The sequence below is a fragment of the Petaurus breviceps genome, unplaced genomic scaffold (genome assembly GCF_028583685.1).
Source record: "Petaurus breviceps papuanus isolate PSGF00001 unplaced genomic scaffold, PetGlider_PUasm1.0 551, whole genome shotgun sequence".
Lineage (NCBI taxonomy): Eukaryota > Metazoa > Chordata > Mammalia > Diprotodontia > Petauridae > Petaurus > Petaurus breviceps.
Window position 1 is genome coordinate 36,965,511 of NW_027186372.1, and position 23,338 is coordinate 36,988,848.

Consider the following 23,338-nt stretch of genomic DNA (forward strand, 5'->3'; position numbering starts at 1 on the left):
GTTATATGCTAAAGATAAAGAGAGGTACAAAAAGAAATCTAAAAAAATTCTTTGCATCAGCCTTTTAGCCAAATACCACAATAATATTTTAAGTCCATACCTTTGCCATTTTTCCTTTATCTTTGACCACTTAGGTGGCATCATTTATGTCTGACCTGAGCCTTTTTCTTTCTTTTTTTTTGAGACTGAGTCTAATATATGTCACCTAGGCAAAAGGATAGCTACTCATGGACCAGTCCTAATACTGATTGGCACAGGTCGTACTGTTTCCAACTTGGGCTGGTTTGGCCCTCCGGTAACACAATACCCGCCCTGCTTCCTACAGCCTCACCACATTGACGCTAGACTTGGTTGTCTTCTGCTTAGCCCATTGTACCTCAGAATTCCCAAGCTCAAGAAATTGACCAGTGCCTGGGGTTCTGTTCATAACCATTGTCTTCCATACTGTGTGCCGTTTCATAAAATGGAGCTCAAATAGAGCAAATAGTTTGTGAGTGTTTTTCTTACTACCCAACGTTTTATGACTCCATACACCTGTTACTTCTGCTCTGGGATCTATGATATGAGTTTTCTTACTTGGCCATTGACATATTGGGTTCTTCCCATTAGTGGACTCAGATCTCTAGGCAATCAATGGTATCTTATGATTGCTTCCCCACCATGGAATCTTATTTCTCAAGACTGGGCCAGAAAAGGACCCATCCCACACAGATACTAAGCATCTAAGAAATATGTAATGAGGGGCGGCTAGGTGGCACAGTGAATAAGGCACTGGCCCTGGAGTCAGGACGACCTGAGTTCAAATGTGGCCTCAGACACTTAACACAAAAACTAGCTATGTGACCTTGGGCAAGTCACTTAATCCCAATTGCCCTCCAAAGATCCGAAAAAAGAAAAGAAAAGAAATATGTAATGAGTTTCCCTTGAGCCGTTTTTCTAAAATCTGTAAATCCTATGGGTCAAGGGATTTTACCCATGCCCTCTGAGCAGCCTCAGTTCAATTAATCTATCCATCTATCCTTCCTTTCTTCCTTCCTTCCTTCCTTCCTTCCTTCCTTCCTTCCTTCCTTCCCATCTTTCCTGCCTCCCTCCCTTCCTCCCCCTTGTAGAAACTTACTGCACCAATTCATATTGGCATCTTATCTGCAATTTAAAGTCTTTGAGATTACCTGAGGGCACCAAGAAACTGATTGACCTGTCTATTTTCACAAAAAGAGTAAGTGTCAGAAGAAGAATTTATACCTATACCTTTCTGACCCCAAGACTGGTCCTCTGCTGCACCACATTCCATCTCTGTTTAATTGTTACTGATAGCTTCAGATGGGGAAATAAACATGTGGGGGGGGTCTTCCTAACATTCAGAACTGTCCATTAATAACATGGTCCTGCCTGAGGAAGAAATAACCTCTCCCTCACTGAGAGTCTTCAACAGTTGTCTGGTTAACACTTACTTGTCCGATACATTGCAGAGAAAGAACCCTTTATATACACATATGTGTATATACATAAATACAAGCATAACCACATGCAGATCTATGTGTGTGTACATACACACACATATTATATATATGTGTGTGTGTATATATATATGTATATATATATATATGTGTATATATATATATATATGATAAAACACTCTTTCTCCCTACCTCCTTTCCTCCTTACCCTTAGAAAAGAGATTTCATTCCAGGGCATTGAGTGAGAAATTTAAAATGGCCAATATCTTCATTAAACTTCCCTTTTAGTTTCTTCCTTCTAATATACTTACTTTAAAGTAAATGCATCTTTTTAAGAAAAAAAAGAAAGCTGAGGTTAGAACCTTTTTCCTTTGTCTTTAAGTTGCTTCCCAATAGTAGCATAGGCACTAGATTTGTGATTTTTTTAAAAAAGAGTTTAGAAAGGCTGAGTTCCCATTCTGATTACATTATTTATAAGATGTGTGAATCTAGATAAATTACTTGATCTTTTTGCGTCTGGGATTATTTATCTGTAAAATGAGGGGTTTAGAAGCCTTTATTAAGTGCTTACAATAGAATCAGGGATGGGGAACCTGTCGCAGTCTCAAGGCCACTCAAAGTTGGATTCAGTCAACTGTCCCAGGCATTGTACCAAGTTCTGGGGATACAGTGAAAGGCAACAATACAGTCCCTGCCCTCAAAGATCTTACATTCTAATGGAAGAGATATGTAAAAACATGTGTATACAAGATATAAATGGTGGATAGGAAAAGGGTGTTAGGTAGGAAGGGTCCTGCGGGTGGCGGTCTGTGAGCTGATTCTTGGGGGGGAAAAAGCCAAGAGGCAGAGGTGAGGAGGGAGAGCATTCTAGGTAAGGTACAACCAGTGAGAAGACCTGGAGACAGGAGGTAGAAGATGGGAGTGGGTAAGAAACAGCAAGAAGACCAGTGTAGCAGCATCAATAGAATACACGGAGACAAGTGAAGTATAAGAAGACTATAAAAGATAGGAGTGGATCAGATTATGAAGAGGTTTAATTGCCTTATAGACCCTTTTATATGTGATCCTAGAGGTAATAGGGAGCCATAGGAGTTTATGGAGTAATATTTAGCTGATATAGGTTGGACTATTTGACTTCTGATGTTCCTTCTATTTCTGAGATGCTATGGTTCTTAGTCTGACTGAGAGCTAAAAAAGTCCTTAGAAATGAATTTGGCCCAACTCTCTCATTTTACAGAGATCAAAACCAAGGCACAGAGAAATTAAGTGATTAGTCCAAGATCACCCAGGTAGTAAAGGCAGTCAGAGTTTCAGTTCTGGTCCACATATGACTCATAAACTCCATCTGGCCAGTCTTGGTTGTATTCTTTCATGGCCTCCCCAGATTGGCACTGCACAGATTTAACTAGCTCTAGTTTTAGAGGGGAGGGTTAGTGGGCTAGACTATGTAGTTCTGCCTTTTTATGTTTAGTGGTCAGGCTTCTCTTGCTCCCTGATAAAGGAATGACTCATTCCTTCCCAACAGCTTTACAGAAACCATTGGATCTGTCAAAATGAAGGCTAAGCATCTGCAGGGGTGTGCATGTCAAAGGGAAATGAATTTTGCTCATTTATTTAATAGTCATTGAGTTTGCATGCCCAACGTGGTCTAATTGCCATCTTTTCAGTTGCAACTTCTCAGGATGCTTGAATCAGTGCTTAAAATGTTCCCCAAAGGCAGATCCCATGGAGAAGGGGAAATATGATTCTTTCCTACCCCCTCCCCTCACCCATCTGCTGCTTTTGGAGGAAGGTTTTCTGAAATGGCTTTGGTGTTTTCTTTTTCCAAGGAAAATGTGGAAATGACAGGCCTAGAGATGAGAGCTTTGAAGTGCTTGAAGAAAACTAATCTGCATCCCAAAAGGAAGCTGTCAGGATCCTAAGTTTGGGGCTCCCTGTAACTAAGTTTGGGGCTCCCATCTGTTCCAGGCCTTGCTGTTTGAGTTAGATTTGGAAGTCCCCACATGGGAGCTTTTGTGAGATCCCTGCATTCCTGACAACAACCTAGCATCTGATGATAAAAAAAAAATGTTTCAAGGCATTAATTCATTTGATCCAACAACCATATGAAGTAAATTGTGCAAATATAATCATCCCCTTTTTACAGATAAAGAAACAAAAGCTCAAAGAGCCCAAATGACTTGCCCAAGGCCACATGGCAAATTAGTGACTCTTGGAAAACCTCTTATTGTGTGAAATGTTATACTGGATGTTAAGAGATTAGGTACCAAAAAAATCCCAGCTTTTCATTTTTTTCAAGGAGGTAAAAGGGGAGATTTCAGGAGATGACTAAAGTTAAAAAAAGAAAAATGTCCTTTCAGACATTTCATTAATAATAAGGGGTATTTTCATAGTTTTTTTGGGGGGGAAGTCCTAGAGATAGTAGTCTTTTGTATGTTTCTGGTGATCCCAAATAAACAGCTGAAGATGAGACTCCAAAGTAATCAAGATCATCATCTTCCTCCCTCCAATCCCCCCTCCCAACCCCAAACAAACCACAATGAAACTGAACTCTGTGTGATTATGATGACTAAGCTGGTCCCTTGAGGAAGGATAAGAAAAAGTACTTCTCTTCTTGGTGGTTGTGGGAAGGGCTGTGGGTATGAGCACTGACAAACTGCACTGATGCGTCGGTCTGCTTTGTCCATTCTTTCTCTTGTTTAAGAGAGATGGCTTGCTGGGTAGAAAGGAGGTGGATTTTGAAATGAAGATGGTATAAAAACAAAAGACATCAATGAATTTGTATGGGCAATCTGTCAGTGGAAGAGGCAGCATAAAGAGTGTCTAGATTTGGACACAGGCTCAGCTTCTTCCTACCTGTGTGATGGTGGGCATTTCATGCTACTCTCCCTGGGCCTTAATACTCTCATCCATTGAACCAGATACTCTTTGATGTCCCTTCCACCTCTAAAACTCTGATCCTATGAATGAGTTTGGCAGTGAATACCATAATAATCAGATACTTAAGTGTTGCAAGGACACCTATAAAGTAAACAATTCGGTGGAGTTTTTCATTTCAAGATTTTCCGGGAAAAAATGAGTTTTGAAGTCTGTTTTAGAGATGATGAAGGTAGAAAGAGTAAAAACTGTAAAGGGAATAAGTGAAATAGATCTAGGTGAGATGCCTAGACAGCAAGTGAACATTAGTTTATTTTGCAATTGTTCAGTCATGTCCAATTCTTCATGACCCCATGGACCATAACATGCCAGGCCTTTCTGTTGTCCACTATTTCCCAAAGTTAGTTGTCCATGAGGTTTTATTAGCTAGGATACTGGAGTGGTGTGCCATTTCCTTCTCCAGTGGATCATCTTTTATCAGAACTCTCAGCTATGACCTATCTGTCTTGGGTAACCCTGCATAGGGTTCATTGAGCCCCTCTGCCATGACAAGGCAGCAACCCAGTGATTTATTTATTTACTGAATCCCAATTCTATTTATTTCTTTCCAGAATTTATTTATTTATTTTTAGTTTTCAATATTCATTTCCACAAGATTTTGAGTTACAAATTTTCTCTCCCCCCAAGATGGCAAGCATACTGAATATCCCTTCCCCCACTCTACCCTGTCTTATATCCCCCCATCCCTTCCCTTACCCCTTTTCCCCCCAACGCTGTTTAGAGACCATTTCTATCATGTGTAGCTATTTGATACACCACTCTTTAGGTCTAGGGATTTTATCTAAGCCTCTGTGCACTCTTGAGGAAAGCACCTTGTAAAAAAATTAACATGTATATATGTATGCCTGTATGTATATGAGGTATTATTAGATGAAAATGTGGTTCATTGACAACTGTCATTTGAGCAAACATTGGCTGTGCCCTACTTGTTCAATTCCAAGGCCAGCATATGAACCAGTGAGTTTTTAATTATACCTCTCCCCAAGATGTAGATTAGCCCAACTAGAGTGTCAGCGATAGGAGAATACACTTGAGTGACCCAAGCCATTAGGGAGAGAGCCAGGCTGCAATGAAGAGGTTAGAAATAGACTCAGAAAGAATAGTAATTGGTGAACCAGAAATTTCACATTGTATAAGAACACAAGGAAGAGAATGAAAAGACAAGATGCGTTTGCCAAATATTATGAAGCGGTAAGAAAAAAATGGAGAGAGCAGAGGGAATGGGACAGAAGCAGTGGACGTAGAGAAGAATTAGAAAGACTTGTCAGATTGAAGGGTAGTGATGTGGGGTAAATAGGGGAAAACCCACTAGATCATAAGTCAACATAGAAAAGGAAAGAAAATACAACTAAATGGTACTCTGTGAAGTGTTCCAGGGCAAGTCATGAAGAATGGACCAGGTATGCAAAAAGTAGAAGGAAGAGGGTAGAGGAGAACAGGAAGAACCCTAAGGGAGGTCGGATACATGCACATGGACATAGAGAGAGTGATCCATCTAAATATTTATGATAAAGGACAGAAAAAAGTTATTGTAAAGAATCATCTATTTACTCTCTATCTTCTTAAGTACTTCTTAAGCACTCACTCTATGCCCATTGTAGTACTGGGTGCTAAGGGACATACCAAGAATCACACAAACATGGTTCTTACCTTTTGACGGATTTAACAGCCTGCTTGGTAGAAATGAAACACATGTGCACACAAGAAAAGATAACCAAAAATACCTATCATTATGTGCCAAATGGGTGTCATAAAAAGTCAGAGGGAGGAGAAAACTATTATTTGGGGATGGGTCAAAAAATCCTTCAAGGAACTATGTGACACATTGAACCCTAGGCCTAGAGTCAGGATCTGAATCTAATCTGGCCTCAGCCACTTACTAGCTATGTGACCCAAGGCAAGCCACTTAACCTTATTTGCCTCAGTTTCCTCATTTGCAAAATGAGCTAGAGAAGGAAATGGCAAACTATTCCCAGCATCTTTATTGAGAGAACCCCAAATGGAGTCATGAAGAGGTGACACAATTGAAACCAATTGAGCAACAAACAACAAAAAATCCTTCACAAATAAGTTGGAATTTGAGTTGAAAAAAATGATGGCAGGTGGACAGAATTTGAATAAGCAGAAGAGGCATTCCTGGCAGGGGATGTTGGAGGCTGAAGATTGGAAAATACAAGTATTTTAAAGACTAGAACCTAAGAAATCGGAAATGCTGGAGTCCACAGGGAAGGAAAGATGCTATGCTCTGAGGAGATAGGATGGAGTGATAGAAGTTGGAGTCAGCAGCCCCAACTACTTATTAAGGAGCTAGGTGGTACAGTGAATAGATTGTGGAACTTTGACTCACAAAGGCCTGAGTTTGAATCCTGCCTCAGACAACTTACTCACTGCATAACCTTGGGGAAAGTCCTTTAACCACTCTCTGTGCCTCAGTCTCTTCTTTAAAATGGGCAACAGCAGCAGTTTATTGTAAGGATCAGATGAGCTGACATCTGTAAAGTGTTATATTGCCTATTATCAATTCTATTTTGAAGTTCCAAAAATGTTTGTGATCCTAGCACACCTGTAACAACTGCTCATTTTATAGCTGTCTGTAGGCTAACAAAGAGACAGGAAGAGTTGAAATAATGATATGTAGCTTTTTCTTCACTCATTCAGAAAATATCTATGCATGGACTTCTGTGCACAGAACACTGTACTAGGTATTTGGGAAGATAAAAAGTTTAGATAACATTTGGTACCTGCTCTCATAGAGCTAATAGTTCAGTAATTCTCTGTAGAATATATACTGGCCAAGTAAAATGATTTATATCATTGGAAGAGTTAAATTTAGAAGAAAAAAAAACCTTAACTTCTTTTATATAGTGCTATTCATTTTGGCTAGATGACACAAATCAGATTTGTAAGGATTATCTCTTCTTATTTATATAATTTTTTTATTAACAAAAGGCTCCTCCTTCTCTCCCTTCTCCCCTCCCCTTTGGAAAAAGAAAACAAATCCTTTCTAAAAAATATGCATAGTAAAGCAAAATAAATTCTCCTATTGGACTCATAAATAAAATGCTCTCCACATCCAGAGAGAGAACTATGGAGTCTGAATGCAGATAGAAGCAGGCTATTTTTTGTCTCTCTTTTTTTTTCTTTCTTATGGTTCTTCCTCTTTGTTCTGATTTCTTCTTTCACAACATGACTAATGTGGAAATATGCTTAATATGATTGTACATTTATAGCCTATATGAGATTGCTTGCTGTCTTGGGGAGGGGTTAGGGGAAAGAGGGAGAAAAAAAAGTTTGGAACTCAAAATCTTATAAAAGTGAGTGTTAAAAACTATCTTTACAGGGTGGCTAGATGGTGCAGTGAATAGAGCACTGGCCCTGGAGTCAGGAGGACCCGAGCTCAAATCCAGCCACAGACAATTAACACTTACTAGCCATGTGACCTTGGGCAAGTCACTTAACCCCAACTGCCCTGCCTTACCCCCTCCAAAAAGCAAAAAACATAAATTCCAACTATCTTTACATGCAACTGGAAAAAATAAAATACTGTTAAGTGGGGAAAAATAAAATAAATTCTTCCATTGGCCACATCTCCTTTTGCACCCTGAGTTCATTAGCTCTCTGTTAGGAAGTGGTTAGCACACTTCATCAACAATCTGCTGGAGTCAGAGTTGGCCATTCCATTGATCAGAGAGAGCTGTCTTTGCAAGTTGTTTGTTATCGTATAAATTGTTTTCCTTTCCAAGGGAATTATCCTTCTCTCTCTGTTTTGCTTTGCACTGATAGACATAGTCTAAAGTGCCCTGGGTCAGTTCAAATGACACACAATTGAAAAATGTTTCTTCTCATATATAACAGAGCCTTGAAAACAAAGAGAAAAAACAAGTACTTTTTAAAACTGGAAACATTGGCACTTGATCAGCAAATGTGAGCTATCCCCAAATCAAGTCAACAGCTGTTTGATTCTCTTGATGGGTCCCTTTCTAGAATCCCAAAAGGGACTGAGGCTCAACCTTATAGGGAAGCATGCATTGATTACACTGGTCCCACCTAACGATGTCTCCGCAGACCTGATTGGGGTGGGAAAGCAGGGAGCAGGTTTGTGTGCAGGAATTGAGGCTCGAGGAAAGTATTCCATAAAAGATGACTTCCCAGCATGGGAGAAATACAAATCATCTGGAAGGCCCCTGGCAGCAATGCTTTGCTCACTTGTCACAATAAATCTTTGACAAGGAAAGGCACAGCATTTTCTTCCCCTTAGCACTTCTGTTTTTTTGTTTTTCTTTTTCCCACTATTGGAAGGAGTATATATAGTGATGAGGGAGTCACTTGAGTTGGGTTAGGGTGGGGGCAGGGGCAGCTTAGGGAAGTCGGCCTGCCTTTGTGTGAACTGAATTTATTGTCAAACGAAAGCGTATTCTTACTGAGAATCTCCTGCCTGGGAAGCAAATATATAGAAACAGGCTTACAAGATGGACCGGGAATAAAATAGAGGTCTCTCAACTCTTAGCTCCAGAATGTGAAGGAAAAGAATATTTTTGACCCTAGAGACCGCATGGATTTCAATTGCGCCTTATGTCAAAGACTCACCCACTTTTAAGGCAAACTCTCATATTGCCAGGTGATTGAGGGATTTCATGAAATGAAAAATGAGGAATAGTGTCTTTTGGAGCAGGGACATCATACAAGAGAAATTGCCTGTTCATCCCTCTTTTTTCCTGTATGAAAGAATTACACCTGATTGACTAAAGGACACTTCTATTCTCTGCAACTCCTTTTGATGCCCCAGTTAGTGACTGAGCCGTAATCCCCCCAACTCACTTTCTTAGAATTCCATACAAATCTGTCACCTTTGGTTTGAAGCCTTCACATCCTTGGAGATCCTACATATGAAGCTAGGAGAAGAACCTCTTTATTTTCCAATAAGTCAAAGGATCCATGTTCTTATCAAAGTGGGTGATCCAACAAATGGTAGCATGTGACTCTTTTCCATATTTTCCCACAATTCCTCCACAAGGGGTTCACCCATGCCAGGGGTCTTTTTCTAGGTCTCCTAATTCTACACGGATATCAGTGTAGCAGTCAGAGAAGCCATCTCTTATTCTTCATCCTGGCTACATGACTGAACTCTCTCCTATTCTAATATGTTGAAGCATATTCATACTCACCACATGTATGTAACCCTTGCCCTCTGTACGAACCACAATTTTGATGCTTCAGAGAGTTGGATATTCCATGATTCACAGACAAATAATATCACTAGAAGTAGAAGTTTCAAATAACCATTTATCTGAGGGCAGAAGAACATAGTGGGGAGGCAGGACTATGTAGTAGAGAAGGTATTAGGTTTGAAATCAAAGACCTGGATTCATAGCCCACCTCATGACTGTCTCCTAAGGTGGAGAGGGTTTGTGATATATTTGGGAAAGAAAAGACCCACACAAATCTTTTGAAGTGCACAGACACTAATTGAGTAACCCTGGAAAAGTCAACTAACTTCTTCATGCCTCAGTTTTCTCATTTATAAAATGTGAAAGATGGGTTTGATGATCTCCTAGGTTCCTTCAAGTGCTAAGTCTGTATTTCTATTAGATAAACCTGACAGACATCCATGAAGGCTGAATGATGATAACACTGAATAGCTACGCATATGTTTTTTCAGTTCTTCAAAGATCTGTGTAGGTACTCTCAAACAGCACAGATCACAAGTCCTCCACACCTTCAAAGACAGTCTTCATGAATTTCAGTGACCAAAATCTGTATCACATCACAGTCCTTCTTTCTATGAATAAAGCTCTCTGTACTCAGCCAGGCTGGTCCTCAGATAAGAATCCATTATCAAAACCAGCCTCAAAGGCTTTCTAGCTTGGTAAAATCTGCCAAAACTTTCATCATATTGGCATAAATAAAGAGATCCCAAAGTCCCACCTATACCACGATGAGGCATTAGGGCAGGATTTTGGTAGAGCTGTATCAATTCACACTTTTAAAAATATGTACATTCTATTGTGCTATAGGAAATAATGGGAGGAGGGGGGGTGGCTAGGTGGTGCAGTGGATAGAGCACTGGCCCTGGAGTCAGGAGGACCTGGGTTTGGATCCGGCCTCAGACACTTAACACACACACACAAAAACTAGTTGTGTGACCTTGGGCAAGTCACTTAACCCCAGTTGCCCTCCAAAAAAGGCAAAAAAAAAAGTAGGAAATAATGAGCAGACAGACTTCAGAAAAACATGGAAAGGCTTCTATGAACTGATGCTAAGTGAAGTGAGGTGAGCAGAACCAGGAGAACATTGTACACAATTACAGTCACATTGTGCAATGACTAACTTTGATAAGCTTGGATCTTCTCAGAAATGCAAGGTTCTAAGACAACTCCAAAAGGCTCATTATGAAAAATGCAATCCATATCCAGTCTGAATACAGATTAAAACATACTATTTGCTCTCTCTCTCTCTCTCTCTCTCTCACTCACTCACTCACTCTTTCTCTCACTCTCGCTCATTTCTTCTTTCTCATAGATCATCCCATTGGGTCAAATTCTTCTTTACAACATGATTAATGTGAAAATATGTTTAATATGAATATATGTAGAGTCTGTATCAGATTGCATGCCATCTTGAGGGGGGAGGGGAGGGAGGTGAAGCAAATTTAAAATGCAAAAGCTTGTGGAAAACTAAAAATTAATTAATCAATAAAAACAAATATGTACATCATCTAGGTGAATGTTATTTCACAATACTCTTTTTTAAAAAAGCTTTGCATGTAAATTTTTGACGGAGTCATCAGTGACCCATATAAACTCTATCTGATACATTTTGTTCTAATATTTTCCACTTGTTTCATTGAGACCTTGAAAAGCTATCAAGTAGTAATACTTTTCGAGGCATAAATTAACACTTTCATGTTACTACTTGAGTCATTTTAAATAGGAATATAATAATAAACATCAAAAGAAAAGAAAGTCCTCTATCAGTCCAAACTGTATCACATCTTCCTTCCTTCTCTCTCCCAGTCTCACTTTCAAATTCTTGCTCTAGGCATAATAATCAAATCACTACTTTTGCTTGGGGAAGGAATGTGTCAAGTGACAGTCAATAAACATTTATCAAGAGGCTACTATGTGCTGGGAGCTGGGGATGCAAAGGAGGACCAAAGACAGTCCTTGCCCTCAAGGAGCTCACAATCTGTGGGGGAGATAGCATGCAAATAACTATGTACAGACAAGCTATATATAGGAAAAATGTGAAATAATCAATAGAAGGAAGGATTCCTGTAGAAGGAGAGAGTTTAGCCGGCACTTTAAGGAGGCCAGGAGGTAGAGACGAGGATTCCAGACATGGGGGACATTCATTGAAAAATCTGAGAGATGAAGTGTTCTGTTTTATGAATAGCAAGGAGTCCAGGGCTATTGATCAAGGGCTTACATGGGGAGCAAGGTGGGGTAAAGTGTTAGAAAAGCGGAAAGGTAGAGGGAGCAGGCTAGAAGGGCTTTGAACACCAAAATTTTGTATTTGAACCTGGAGGTGATAAGGAGCCATCAGAATTTACTGAATGGAGGTGAGGGGAGTGGCACGGTTAGACCTGCATTACAGGGAGATCACTTTGACAGTTGAATGGAGGATGGACTGGAAGGAGGAGAGACTTGAGGCAGGGAGACCCACCAGCAGGCTATGATAATAGTCCAGGGGTGAAATGATGAGGACCCATATCAGGGTGGTGGCATTTGTCAGAGGAAAGAAAGGGAGTATTCAAGACATGTTGCAAAGATGAAATCGATAGACTTTGGCAACAGATTGGATACGGGAGGTGAGAGAGAGCAGGATGTCCAGGATGACTCCTAGATTGCAAGCGTGAGGGACTGGGGGGATGGTGTGGCCCTCTCCAGTAACAAGGAAGGTGGGGTGGTGCTGGGGTGCAGGCAGAAAGATAATGGGTTCTATTTAGAACAAATAGAATTTAAGATGTCTCATGGATGTCTACTTCAAGATGTCTGAAACGCAGTTGGAGAAGAGGTATCGAAGATAAGCAGAAAGATTGAGGCAGGATAAGTAGATCAGCATAGAGGTGGTAATTAAATCCACGGGAGCTGAATAGACCACCAAGGGAAGTAATATGGAGGAAGAGAAGAACAGGACAGGACAAAACCCTGAGGAACACCTACAATTAAAAGTCATGGTCTAGAGGAGGATTCAGCAAAGGAGACAGAGTAGTGTTCAGATAGGTAGGAAAAGAACCGAGAAAATGAAAACCTGGAGGGAATGTAATATCAAGGAGGAGACAGCGATGCACCATGTCAAAGGCCACAGAGAGGTCAAGGAGAATGAGCATTGAAAAAGGCCACTGGATAGGCAACTAAGAGGTCATTAGTAATTTTGGAGGAAATTGTTTCCGTGAAATAAGGTCAAAAACCACTGTAATCTGTGTTCCTGTGTGCAGGGATTTTCTTGCTTTTAAAAAAAAGTACTTCTCTAACACTTAGCACAATACTTGTAATTACTTAACAAATATGTTTTCATTAATTCATTTATTAAGAAAACAAAGGTACTAAGAAATTAAATGATTTTTACCCAGCATCACACAAAAGAGTAACATAGATGAGATTTGGGTTCAGGGCGTCTGATTCCAAATCCAAATTTCCACTAGTGCAGGGGTGGGGAATCTGCAGCCTCAAGACCACACGTGACCCTCTAGGTCCTCAAGTGGTTGCACTTGAGGACATAGAGGGTCACATGGGGCCTCAGGGCCACAGGTTCCCCATTCCTAGTCTAGACTGTATTTCCCTTATTCTTAGTAAGAAACCTTTTTCCTAATAGAACTCCATTGCTCAGACTTAAGTATTTGGAGGTTATTTATCTTGCCTAAGATATCACAGGTAGTAAGCGTCAGAGATAGGAGTTGAATCCAGACTCTTTGATTCTAGAGGTCCTTCCACTTCACCACCACTGCCTTTCATCAAATATGAATATCAGTCCACCTGATTCTTCCTCTCCCATCTTTTCAAATAACTGTGTGCCACCTCCCTCCCTTCAAGAGATCTTCTTATAGTGATACACAAGAAATATCCTTTTCTCCTTGCTCTTACTCCATTTGCTTTTGAGTCAGACAATCCCACCCTCTCTCCCCATCCCAAACCTGAATTTATGCCTGCCCTCTATTCCTAGAATATACTTAGCTTTGCTACACATATGATATTCTTATCATCTATGCATTTGCTCAAGGTCTGTCATCTGTGTATTTTTTCCATGTTCATTTTGGTACTAACCGTCATGGGCTATCATCAGTCCCCACGAGATAGGGAACTTCTCCTGTAATTCACAGTAGCTGTGACCAGACGATGCTAAAATAAGTATATAATAGATGCCTTAGTAGGTACATTTCATCGTAGCTTTAGGGCAATAGAGGCTCCCATTTTGGAGCTTCTCAGATGTGTCCCCTTTCTGTGTATCCAGAATTGGCCCAGCTTTGGTAGCAGTCAGAGATGCTAAGAGCTTGTCACAGAATAGGGCTGAATTCCAATGAGAGATTTACAGACTTTTTATGGTCCACTCAGTTATTCCTTCTCTCCTTGGGAACATTGATAACAGATGGTCAGTACCTTTATAGCAGACTCGATTATAAACCAGAAGGCTTTTGGAGGATAAAAATGCTACTATGGAGCCTTGCAGTCAAGTCTGGACTGATACAAATTTCCAATTGGATTTTGTTTCCTTTGAAGATGGATAATTTTTTAGACTCTAGATTTTTGGGCAAAATGCAGTCACATTAACTCTCTAGTGCTGTTTGTAGCAGTAAAGTATTACAAAGGAGTATGGAAGCTCTTATGTCACTCCAAACCTGGTTGGTGCTGGAGAATTCAGTCAGTATTGGGAAACTATGTAAGTATTAATGGGAGAGGCATGGCATTCATTACTCACCTGCCTGTGCCATCTGGATTGTCACAGCTCAGCAAGCATGGTGGGCTTCCTGCACATTAGCAAAAAGAGAGTGAGTCCCAAAGAGTGGAGGGCTCTGCCTCTTTGAAGTCATAAAACAATGGACACCATGAATAAATTGCAGCTGGCTAGATGCCCTGGCACTCTAACCTGCTAGGCAATTTTCACATTCAAACAGTTAAAGGGTAAGATGCCATTTGATGGTGAGAAGAGAAAAAAAAACAAACCATTGAAAAGCAGCAGGAACTGAGCAGGTGGGGAGAATAATCTGTTACTAAATATGATTGAGTTAAGAGTAAAATGGGTGTCTAGTGTTGGAAGGTTTAGAAACAGGGATTAAAATAAGCAGTGCCATTTGTGGTCTTGGCACAGTAGTATTGGCAAGGCTTGGGTTTGCTTGGTTGAAGTCAGTGATTGAGAAATCAGTTATAGGTCACAAGATAGTAAGTACCCTAAGGGCAGAACCTTTGTTTGATCATCTCTGTATCCCCCCATGCTTAGCACTGTAATAATCACTTTATAGAATTCTGAACACCTTGTGGTTCAGTTCCTTCAGTCGTGTCCCACTCTTTGAGACCTTTTGGGGATTTTCTTGGCTGAGATACTGGAGCGGTTTGCCATTTCCTTCTTCAGATAATTTTACAGACGGGGAAACTGAGGTAAAAAGGCTTACAGATCACACAGCCTAGTATGTGTCTGAGACTGAAATTTAAATTCAGGTCTTCCTGACTTTAGGTCCAGAGTACTCTATCTGCTGTGCCACCTAGATGCCTTTGGCCAACTGATAGGTATCCTGAACACCTAACCCTCATCAAAAACTAGATGTTGGATGTCTCTAATTGAATGGCCTATAGGCATGTCATAATGACTTATCCAAAACAGAATTTATTTCTCCTTTAAAACCCATCTCTCTCTCCAACCTTTCTTTCTGTGAGGACATCATAATCCTTCCAGTCACCCAGGTTTGCAAGCTCAGAACTGTACGCAACTTTGCATTCTTTCTCACCTCACATATCCAATCAGTTGCCAAGTGTCTACCTCCAACATCTCAAATCCCTCCCTCCTCTCTACTTGCAGCACAACCACTCAGGTTTAAGTCTTAATTACCTCTCACCCCGACATGTTCAATAATATCTTTACTGATCTCCCTACCTCCAACCTCTTCTTCCCCTCAGCCCAATCCATCTTCTGTCTAGCTCCTAAAATGATATCCCTAAAGCATATGTTTGGCCTTGTCACCCCTGCTCAGTAAATTCCTATTGCCTTTAGAATCAAATCCAAACTCCTCTGTCATTCAAAGCTCTTCAAAATTTGGCTCCAATCTATCATTCCAGATGTATCATACATTACTTCTTTCCAGTAGTTCAGCAGAAATGGCCTTTTCACCTTTCCTGTCAATGCCTCCTTCCCTGCCCCCCCCATTATCGTGTGTGTGTGTGTGTGTGTGTGTGTGTGTGTGTTCTGAATTAAAGCTCAATGCATCTTTAACTTACCACAGGAACACACAACTTATAGCCCTAAGGGTCAGCATCAGGGAGTTTTGGTCCATTTAAAGGGCAAGATAATCTTTGGGAGGGTTCGGATTATCTCATCTGATTTTTGTCAGTTAGGAAGGAATGTAATAATAAAGCCACTTTCCAGTCCTGGTCATTTGCAGAAAAGATAAAAATTCTTGGCTTGTATTTAGAGAAGCATATGTTCTCTAACTAAACTTTTACCAGAGAGCAAGCAGGGTGATAGGCAGGGATTTAGCAGCCAGAAAGCAAGGTCTTAGATCATTCAGGAGGCGACCTTTTTTGTCAGCTTTTTAACAGTGTTAAGACCAGGAAGTTGGCTGTCTGGTAATGAATAATTGATGTGGGCATTCCAACTTTTTAAAGTTTATCTATTCATTAATGGATGCATTTTGTTTTTACATCACAGTCTTTTCTTGATATAAACCTGTGATTCCCACTCATCTCTGTACCTTCCTTTGTTAACAAAAACAAATGGACAAAAACAACATAACAAACTTAACAAACAGCTTGCATCTTACATTGTTATGAAACATTCCTCACCAATAGTACCCCTCTTCTCTACTGGAAAGAAGGAGGTATTTTTTCGCTTCTTCTGAGTGTGACTTATAAAAAGTTTGAGAGACATAGTTTCTGGGTAATGAATCATTTTGTTAATCATTGCTAGTCAATAAGAAAAGGGGTCAGTGACACTCTCAAACGCCAAAGACCCACTCAATGCTTATGTGACCTTGAAAGACTGGGTGTTCCTGAGGGTGGCAAATAACTCCCTTTGGTTAACAAGTAATGAAAGAATTAATATTATAATGAGAAGTGGACCTATTCTAATGAGTGGCTAGGGGATGTGATTGACTATGTCACTCATGGACCAAGAAAGACTATCTCAAACCAACCTGGCCCCCGACATCCCCACCTCCAGGCAATCTAGCCTGTCAGAGTGGAGCACAACTGCCAGAATTCACCTTAGATTATATTCTTTGTAAGGTTTGTTAGTTGGGGGGGTAACAGTTCCAAGATTTCATGTCAATTATCCCATCTATGCCCTTTAAAGGGCTAAGCTTTGACCTAATCTCCAAATGAGGAGGTGAAAAAATCCCGAATCTCTTCAATATTTGATTATTTAATAGTCATTTCTCTAATCAGACAAGATTGGATTTTATAATTACTTGGAATTTGACTTCATTTTGGTGTTCTTTCTATGTACAGTATTATAATAATTATGTATATTAACTCTCCTGACTCTACTTACTTTTGTATCAGTTAATGCAATCATCCTAAAGTATCTCTGGGTTCATGTTTGTCATGTCTTGTGATAGGGATAAGAACTGGACCTTTCATTTTATAGATGGGTTATAAGGAGCTCCCCATGAGAAAATCTCCTCCAGCCAATGCAGATTAGTGCCTTCTCTGCAATTTATTGTACTAGAGAGTTGTCAAAAGCTTTAAGAACTTAAGTAGCTTGCCCAGGATCATACAGATAGTACCAAAAGCAAGACCCAAACCCAGGTTTTCTTGGCTTCTGGACTGGCTCTCTATCGATTGCACCAGCAGTATCAAACTCCTGACTGCTCCAGCAAAACTCCTGAGTTTACAGATTAAAATGTAATTAAGAACTGTTTAACAAAATAGATAAAACTACAATACAACATAATTTAGGGTTTTCCAAGTCAATACGAAGCCTTTGGGGTTCCATTTCTGTTTGAATTTGATACCTCTCTACTCACCATGCTGTCCTCATTACTTAATATACAACACTATTAAATTAAAATCATATACCACAGTGACTTTTGTTTCTAGGAATTGTTTTGTTTGCTACTGGAAAAGTATCATTATGAATAATGTGGTGTTATATGTGGGGGGTTTTTTGCCTTTGGTTTTGGCCTCCTTGGGGTAATGTGCCCAGAAGTGGAGTCTCTGGGTCAAAGTATTTGAAGAGTTTAGTGACCTTCTTTCATAATTCAAAATTATTTTCCAGAATGGTTGCATCAGTTCACAATTCTACCACCAGTATATTAGTGTGCCTGTTTTCCCTTCTCCCTAATAACATTGATTATTTGTATTTTTTTCATCTAAGTCAATTTTCTCAGTGAGAAGGTAAACCTAAGAGTAGTTTTAATTTATATTTTTCTTATTAATAATTAGAAGCAATCTCTCACATGATTGCTAATAGTTTGTAATTTTTTTTGGAAACTGTTCATCTCTAATGAGAAATGGCTATTCATATATTTATATTAATTTCCCATTTATCTTAAAAATTAGACTTTTATCAGAATCATTAGTTCCAAAAATTTTTTTCCTTCATTGACAGTATTCCTCCTTATCCTAGCCATGTTTATTTCATTCATATAAAAGCTTTTTAATTTTGCATAGTCAAAATCATCTTTTTTTTTTTCATTTATGAGCTCTGTTTGGTTAAGAATTCTCCCCCCACCCCACCATAGCTGTGACCTTTTTCCATTGCCACAGTAAATTATTACTTACCTGCAGTGGTTTGGAGAAGTTGCAGTCTGAAGAGGGTTTACTCACAGATTCTCAGAGTAGAAAGGGACTGGATAAAATTCAGTTAAATTCATCAAGCATGTATTAAACCTTTGCTATGTGCTACTCATTCTGCTAGGGCTAGGTTCTAGGGGTAGGGAACCTGTGACCACAGGTTCCCCACCTCTACTATAAAATATTTGCAAAGATAAATATAACTCTTCAGGATATATTTCTGACTTCTTGTACCATGCCCCAGCTCTTTATCCCTGAAACTCACTCTAGCTTTGAAATTCACACACTGGAAGTATCTTCTACTCTGTGGTCTTTGCTTCTCCTGGAGTCCTCTTTTGGGGAGGGCATCTGGGCCTGCCATGTCTCATTTCTCTTTAGTCTACTCCAGACTTCCTCTGTATTTCCTCTAAAATGGCATCCTCCTTATCTGACTACCTTTGTCCTCTCCTCCCTTTCAGCTTCCTTTTATATGTCATCTTCCTCCATTAGAACATAAGCTCCTTGAGGTTAGGAACAGTTTGTATTTCCAGGCTTAGAACAGTGGTAAAAACACATAGTAAGCACATAATAAATGATAGTCGATTGACTGATTGATTGGACATGGCAAAACCACACCAGTGTCTCTGCCAAGAAAACCCCAAATGAAGTCATGAAGAGATAGACACAACTGAAAAATGGCTGAACAACAGAAAATTTCACATTTATTTTGTAGGACCCTGGAGGTAGTAGCAATTTTAAAATATTAAGGAGAAAATGCCGGGAATTTGTAGAGAAATTTCAGGATCCCAACAAAGAAAAATTAAAATAGCATCCTTCTCCAGAATAAGCATCACTAGTTCTTTCAGACAATCTTTGTGTGGCATAGTTTCAAGTCCTTCTACAAATGGATAATAATCCAGATATGATCTGACAAGAGTAGAATCTCATCACCCTTTGTATACAATAATTCTATGTGCCCACTTATTCTGAATAGGTGAAGTACTATCAAGTACCTGAAGAAGACTAATATGATAGAAGACTGGAGAGGTAGATGGGAGCAGATGGTGGAGGGTATTGAAAGCCAGTTGAAGGAGATGGAATTTTATCCCTTGCAAAGTGCACTGAGGGTAATCTTTTGGGAAAGCATTTGCCCACTTCTTCAAGTCACTTTGCTTTGTGTGCCCTATGATAAGTCCTATTCTAGGACAAACCAGTTCTTTGCAGGGGGCTGAACTTAACCATTGTTTGACCAGGTGCGAGGCATGGAAAAAGCTATTTGGCTCCTTCCTTTCTGGCTCAGCCTCCCCAGAGGGGAACACCCATCTCTGGGGATCTAAATTTACCTAGTTTCAGCCCACACAGACCTAGTGCTATATCATTAACGTTGCTGCTGAATAAAGGGAGAATTCTGAAACTGTTATTAACTGGAATCTTTAGCATAAAGGCTTGCGTGTGATCTCAATAACCCTCCCCTAAACCCCGCCTCTCTCATCACTGATTTCTTGTCCATTTTTCTGGGAGCATTGAGGTTTCAGGTGGCTTGAAAGCTGTGATACAGTCTGTTATACTTGTTTAGAAGTTTAAAAGTGGGGGGGGGGAAGGTTACATCTATCTTTGGTTCCTCTACTAAGGCAGGAAAATTTCATGAAAACAATGTATTGGTAATACCTCCCAAGTCCTAAAATCCCTCTAAACTGATAAAAAGAAGCAGGTGTTAGCTATGCCTTGATGACTCAATTAGACTACTTCTAGCGCCTTTCTTTCAAGGAAATCTGTACCTACCAATGGCAAATATGAAACCTCCTTTCCCCTCCCTTCTTAGAGAGAGGGTGGCATAAAGATAAGTAAACTGGAACATGAGAAACTTCTTTGTTGAACTTACCCGTGTGACCATAGGCAAGTGACTGTCTTGCTCTGGACCTCAAGGTTCTTCATTCAATTTAATAAACATATACTAAGGACTTACTATGTGTAAGTCACTGGTCTAGACGGGTGAGATGCGAAGAACTGTCCCTGCCTTCACAGAACTTACTGTCTAATGGTGAAGAGTAATAAAATCAGTGGACATATATAAAAAAATTAAATCTTACAAAGTACTTCCTCATAAGAGCTCAGTGAGGCAGGCAGTACAGAGATTATTCTTCCCATATCACAGATGAAAAAAATTGAGGTTCAGAGCACTTATGGGCATATAGCTAGTTCAGTCTGAGAGGCTTAAATGAAAGTCTCTCTTGGCTCAACTCTAGCGTGACCAATACACGCTGTCTCTCCAGACTGACTTTGTTAAAAAAGGTGAAATACACCTCGGGGATCTCTATAGCTCCTTCCAACTCTGAATTTAATCATCTAGTATCTTGCTGAAGTCAACTGGCCCTGCTAGAGAGACCCTTTCAGTTACTATACTTGTACTGAGTCTCTGTGATTTCTTTCTGGAAATTGGTGACTCCCCTTTCTATTCCCCACTCTTCTCCAACTTTAAAAAGATCAGGACAGCTCCATTCACAGGTGAACACTGCTTTAATGGATAAAATGGACCATCAGTCATGAATCGATTGATACTTTTAGGACAAAGCCTTCATTTCATGCAGGAGGCATCAAAAATGAAGCAGAGTAGAAAGAGCAGGCAGAAGACCAGAGTTTTAGGCCTGGTTATGACATTTATTGTTTGTTGTTTTCCTTCATTCTCAAAGAGGACCATGACACCAAGAAGGTGATGTCATGACTTGGAAGTGAATTGGATTTAAGTGAGGAAGGCTGTGCAAGGTCACCAGCCTCACTTTCTCCTCTGGAGCCATCTGGGTCCAGGGGTGAGACATACATCAGGACAACTGGAGATGACATTTATTGTACTAGCTGCATGATCTTGGGAAAACCACTTAAATTCTAGGGTGGTGACAAGTGAGGGGTTTTCCCAATAGAATATAAACTTTTTAAGGTCAGGAACTGTTTCCTTTCTGTTTTTGTATCTCTGATACCCAGCACAGTGTTAGTTTTGATTGATATGTAAGATGAAGTATTTCGTAGCTGTTATTGTTATAGCTTATATTAATAATTGATAATATTAATAAGCGTATATAGCAATAGCTAATATTTATATTGTGCTTATTATGTATCAGACATCATGCTAAGTGCTTTAAAATTATCATTTCATTTGTTCCTCACAACAGTCCTGCAAGGTAGATACTATTGTTATCACCATTTTACAGATGAAGAAACTGAGGCAAACAGGGGTTAAGTAACTTGCCTGTGGTCACACAACTAGTAAGTGTTTGAGAGTGGATTTGAACTCATATCTTCCTGACTCCAGACTCAGTGATCTTTCCACTGTGCCTCCAGCTACCATTACTAGGCTTTGCACATTTTATTGAACATTTGATGAATTAAATATGGATAAATCATTCTCCCTCTTCCCAAAAATGCAAACCTTTTTTACATGCGTGCTTAAGCATTTGAAGAAAAAGTGGAATTTGTAACCTGAATTATTCAATTAAGTTCACCTAATATGTTCATTAGTAGTGTGCCATGCATTGTTATAGGCACTGGAGACACAAAGACAGAAAAGAAAACAGTCCCAGCCTTTAAGGAGAGAACGTTCTGCTTACGTTGTTCAGTTCTCCCCTGTCTGCCTTTCTCACTTTATATTCTTGTTATAGACACGGCCATCATTGGTACTGCCCTGTTGAGGGCTAGGTTCCCATCTTCCCTGTCGGATCTTTATTTTTTTTTTAAATTCGTTGGCACTCTCAATAGCAATTGTTGAAACCTGAAAGGGAAATAAATGCTGGGGAATTAAACTCTGACATTTTTTTCTAAAAATAGCCCTAATAAATCCAATCATAGGTAATTTACCTGTCCTCTTTCCTCCAGGGGTAACCAGCCCTTGAATAAAGGCCCTGAGGTCTGGCATTCCTCATGCAATTATCTGTGATCTAAGTTCTTGGTGTCTGGGTGTTTTCTCAGTTTAGAAATAACATGAGTACAAATTGCCCTCATTCCCTTCTGACCACATGACCCTATTTTCATGTAGTTTTCCCCCCTGGAAATTAGATTAGACCCTGCCATTCTATAGAAGGAAAATGGAGTGACCAGGAAAAGAACCAGCATGGAAGAAATGGGACTGGGCTGGTCTGCTTTTCTAATTCTGAGGAGAAGGAATTTGGCCCTGCCTCCCTTCCTCTTTTCCCTTTCTCCTTTCCTTCCCCTTCCCCTTCCTTCCTCTCTCTGTCTCTCTCTCTCTCTGTTTCTCTCTCTGTCTCTGTGTCTCTGTCTGTCTGTGTCTGTCTGTCTGTCTGTCTCTCTCCCTCTCATGCCCATCCCCATTGATAAGGAGCTTGGAAACTTTGACCTGAGCCAGTTTACCCATCTTTATGTAGTTTTGTGGACCCTGGATGGAGAGGTTGGAAGGAGGGCTCACCAGTGGCACACATTTGGGTAAACATCTAATAAGCTTAGTCCACTGCAGCTCAGGACTCCCGAAGGATCCTCCACCTCCCCTGCAGGAGGCATACTCCACCAAGTCCAGTTGACCCATCCCCCACCCAACCCCAATTTCTTCCTCTTACTTACTTGAATAAAAAAAAAAATCTTGTCACTTGCCCTCTCGCATGTAGATAGTTCAAAAACTACAAGTAGAGGCAGCCATAATAGAAAAGTTTGGAAGTCAGAGGACCTGGAGTTCAAATTCTGACCACTACTTAATTACATGTGGGATCATGGGGAAATTACTTAATTAACTTTTTGAGTTTTAATTTCTTCCTCTGTAAAATGAAGGGGTTAGACTGAATGACTTCTGAGATCCCTTCTGGCTCTATTTATTTATGATGCTATGATTCTATGAACTAGAGTTTGCTTTTTTTTTCTCCCTGAAAGTTTTCTAAGTGAAGGTGGAGAAAATTCAAAAGGCTGTCATTGAAGGATCTGTGAATTCTGTTGCTCTCAATGGCCGCCAAGTATTTGAAGAGAAAATTGCTATTTCTTTGAACCATAAAGAAATTCATTTTTCTTGTGCATATCAACAGGGAATGA

The 23,338-nt window shown here is 39.9% G+C and overlaps 1 protein-coding gene across 2 annotated transcripts in view; it reads left to right on the forward strand.

Moving 5' to 3' along the window:
- PPP2R2B (protein phosphatase 2 regulatory subunit Bbeta) overlaps positions 1 to 23,338 on the forward strand; it is a 465,622-nt gene that overhangs the window by 314,551 nt on the left and 127,733 nt on the right. The gene's annotated exons all lie outside the window — the stretch shown is intronic.